Here is a 4480-nt window from a genome sequence, read left to right on the forward strand (position 1 = left end):
CTGTAAATTGCATAATTTAATGACAACAATATTTTAAAGGGGAACTGCACCCGCTGATTTGGCCTCGTTTTTTTGGCTTGCTCCTCAAGAAATGCTGGTGGCCAAGACAGAAACCAAACGTGAGTTGGCTTGGGGGTGTGGTTTGATATGGGTGTTTCTTGGGTGTGTTGCCAGCACCAAGACACATCCATCTGTCAGAACCTTGTCCGCAGCTGTTTCCCTCCGCTCAGTCACAACAAACAAACCTCCCGCAGGTTGAATTCAATAACTACAGGCAGATGTATGGTGAGATGCCAGAAAAAAGTGTTTATTTATTTATTTTAGGGTTTCATTCACAAGGGTTCCCTGATCACAGCAACACAACAATCAAACACAATATGAAACAAAACAGCAATCAAATGACAGCAAATGAACTTTGAACAGGTCAGCAGCCTACAGAGTAATAAGAGAATGCAATTGCTGAATGTATGTAGATATTCATAACTGTTTTGATTACTTTCAATTGTAGTAACACGTCCATGTAGAATAAACAGTGTTCTGCTAATATGTGACAGACCGGCTCGATTCGGTCTTATGTAGTAAAATTTTAAATTGTGTTTTTTACATTGGATAAAAGTAGAGACTCAGAGCTACAAACATTTTTATATAATACACTACAGTTGAGGAACAATGGGAAAGTAATTCTGCTTTGTAAGTTTATAAACTTGTAACCTCACTTTTGAGAAAATGGCCCTTCAGTGTTTTGGTACCTACTGGAGAGCTCTTCTTTGTCTACACCCATTCAGCATCATTCTCACCCTCTTAAGCTTTAGCCCCACCCATCTCTTTGAGGATTCACATGTGAGGCCATGTACTAAACAACCAAAGATTTCAAGACTAAAGGCTAGTTTATACTACGGGTGTGTTCTTACATTTTATCTGGAGTGCCAGAGTGCGCTCTGGGCGTTCGTAAATTCAGAGCCTTGTCAGATTGTTGTTCGCACACTGGACACTGGCCGAGGAGTAGGGTTGATCAGAGAGCTCTGACCTCACAACGGCAGTCAAGCACCCAAGCTAACTGGCTAGATACTTTCAGACACAAATGAGAGAACACCTCACTCTGACCATTTTACTCTCCCTAGCAGAGCTGATTAGGCTGTTTTCATGTTATTCAGAGCGTTGGTAACTTTAACTGTGCTGCTGGCAACAATTTAATTACTCATTTTTTGCCAACATTTACTGACACCGGCCATGTTCAACGGGTGTTGAGCATTCGTAAATTCATCAGTTATTCTGCGCTCTGGCACACTCAGACGAGAGTGCTCTGAAATCAGAGTAGATAGCCAGAGCGAATTGACTAGCTACGTCTATCGACAGTTGTCACAGTGACATCATTAACATTCTATTGAAATAGTTACTTGCATAGTGGTCTTTTGTTAAGACATGTAGCTAGCTAGCTAAACAATGAACCATAATACCATCTCATGACATTACTACCCTGCATGAATCTGCAGGTAGCAAACCAACCAGGTTCATTGTTAGCTAGCTAACATCAGGCTATAACTAGCAATGCAAATGGCTCTGAGATATGAATAAAATTACCACAAAGATCATACCCGTAACATTAGCTAGCTAGCCAGCCAGCTAACGTTAGCTAGCTAGCTAACAGTACACTTTAACTTCAAATGAAAATTACTTTCTGACAAAATTAGAAATGTGTAATATCTGAAAATTTAGCTAGCTAGACTCTCTTACCCATATACATGGATGGACGCTTCTCCTTCTCTGTCAGGGATGCCATGGTTGCTCTTAGTTTGAAGATGTAATCCGGAGCCTTCTGTGTTCTCTTTTCGACTCCGTCTGCATATTTCCAATCAAACGGCAGAATTTTCTCCATCTCCTTAGCTATCATACTCTAATTCCACTGATTTCAAAACTCAGTCCTCCAGAAAGTGGAGAGCAACACTTATGCAGTTCTACTATGTGATATCTTTCAAAAAAGCCACGTTGGAAAGGATTACCTACACATACTGACCAGCTCATATTATAGACAGAAGCGTGCTACATGGTAGACCAATCCGAACTCATCTCTCGGCATGTCCAAACCACTCATTATCTCAGTCAATCATGGCTAGCGGGAAAGTTTCTGTCTTTTTCCATGGCTAAACCAACTAGGCTCGTAATTTAACAATTTTATTCCCCCAAAACGCATTTTGATTTTAAAAACATTGTTTACGTTCAAATAGCGCTCCTGTGAAGTAGTGACACGCGACATATGCCTACTTTCCTGAAACGAGTCACATATAACAATGTGCACCATTGTCATTCCCAGCCGATACAGATACTGTGCCTATCGGCATTTTGTCTGGTGGTAGTGAGGCTACCTTGGCAAACATGTCAGAGTGGTCATATCTTCCTGTGTGGTGTCCCGTGTACAACAGGAGTTCCCTGATCCTGGTGCAGAATACACAGGGTTTCTCCCTGCCCGTATTGAATGATACCATTCAATTAAATAATAAAAAAGACCCAAGTAAAAGTTATGTCTAGTAAAAATGTTATGCTGAGTTCCAGGTATATCTCCTTTGAGAGAAGCTCGTCCGTGAGTCTGAACTTCATCACATCATTTTGCAAGTCTCTATGTGCTGGCTCCATACATGTTTCTGTGAACACAAACACACATTCACTTTTCTATTACTAATGGCAGTTAGGATAGGTCATATCTGACACACAAACAGGTGCTATGCTGACATTTGAACAGGTCAGACTAAACCTACATAATTCTCTTCTCCCCTTCGACGACCGTTGGTGAGCATGCAAGTGGTGAGGCTGGAGGTGAGATTCTTTGACAGAGCCCCATTGACGGGCATAGCAGCATAGATCAGCCCCTCATCAAAGATACTGGTCGGTCAAACACAAACACACACACACACAGAGCACTGATTACATGATCAATGTTGGTTATGATTAGCCTGGTGGACCCAACCTGATCGCTGCATTCACCTTTCTATTTCACTTCAGATATCATAAAATGTGAAGTGAAATAGAATGGTGAACACAGTGATCAGACTGGATCCACCAGGCTAGGTTATGCCCTGGACATTGTATGCATCTAAGAAGTATAAAATAATCAACAAGTAATGTCTGTTTACATAAATTAGGTTTCACAATTGGGCTATCAAATGTATCAAAGTAATAAAGTGGGTTACCTTCTGTATTTGTACAAATGATGAGCCTGTGTAAGCTGTTGCCACCGACAGGTGAAGGTTGCTGGGCTGATACTTGCCAACAAGTGGCTGACTGTTCCATTCATAGGAATACTCACAGTGAGGGCATGTCTGCATGATGCTGATAAGGGCCCCCTTGCTGGTCTTCTCTATGCTGCATGTTCGGCTGCAAACTGGACATCTCTCGAACAACTGCAGCAGGCAATATTATAAGGTGCTGTGGACTGGGAGGGCCTGTTAAAGGGTGATATAATAGACAGCCAAGTGGTGAATTGCATTTAGTTCTATAGAAAATGCAAAGTTTTTTGCTAATGCATTTCACAACAAAAATTACTAGTTGTATGTGCTTGGCTGGGGAATTGGGCTACTAGTTTATCAAGCTGGGTATATTTGAATACAACTTTTCACATTTCACATAACAAACATTACCTGTCGTTGATGAAGCCGTCTGCGTCATATGGGCTGTAACTCGGGCCACTGTCAGAGGCCTCGTGATGGCATGACCTTTTCATAGGAGGCGAGGGAGACTGGCAACAACGAAGGAGGTGTCACAAGTGTACATGTGTCGCATTTTATTCTGAGGTCTTGGCTGACAAGCTGTAAAAATAGCAAGTCAACAGTGAATTAAATGATTTTTGGAGGCCACTAAACCATTCCAATCACATTGCTGTAGATGTTATGATAGCCACCTTTGCTCCTTCAGGTAGGTCCTAGGATCCATTCATGACAAGGGGATCAGTCTGGCACCCAACTGTGCACTTTGTCTAACAGAAAAACAGTCGGGGACTTCCGGTGACGCAATTTAGGAAATGGCTGCCTAGTTTTTTGTACTGAACATCGGTTAGGTGTTTCCCCCCTAAATACAAGAATTTACTCTGAGCATTATAATAACTTACAAAAAATGGAAAAGGGGAAAATAGGAAAAGGTTGTGGAGCTACAACAATAGCCCATAACAAGACAGCAGAAGATATAATCGTCGACGAAACCGAGATGGCTAATGCTAGCGCAAATAAGCTAGCAGCAGCAAAATAACCCTAATTTCGTGAGATGATAAAGGAGGAATTGCATGAGACACTCACAGGCATACGAGAGGAACTTCGAGAAGATGTTCGAAAATAACAAAGGAGTTCAAGACGGACATTATCTACAAGAATGGGGGACGCAGAACAGCGCATTGGGGAAACAGACACATGGAACACTGCAGTCAAGGAAATACTTGAACAGTCTTTGAAAAGCCATCATGAACTACAGGCAAAAGTGACAGAACTCGAAGATT

The 4480-nt window shown here is 41.7% G+C and overlaps 1 long non-coding RNA gene across 1 annotated transcript; it reads right to left on the minus strand.

Moving 5' to 3' along the window:
* Nucleotides 1-281: 281 nt before the first annotated feature.
* Nucleotides 282-3435, minus strand: LOC145859013 (uncharacterized). The gene is made up of 3 exons (XR_014379341.1): nt 3186-3435; nt 2754-2877; nt 282-2639 (listed from the first exon to the last, which is right to left on the minus strand). It is a non-coding gene; the product is annotated as an uncharacterized LOC145859013 (long non-coding RNA).
* Nucleotides 3436-4480: the final 1045 nt, after the last annotated feature.

Source organism: Salmo salar, chromosome 11 (genome assembly GCF_965601325.2).
Source record: "Salmo salar chromosome 11, fSalSal1, whole genome shotgun sequence".
In the NCBI taxonomy this organism is placed as follows: Eukaryota; Metazoa; Chordata; class Actinopteri; order Salmoniformes; family Salmonidae; genus Salmo; species Salmo salar.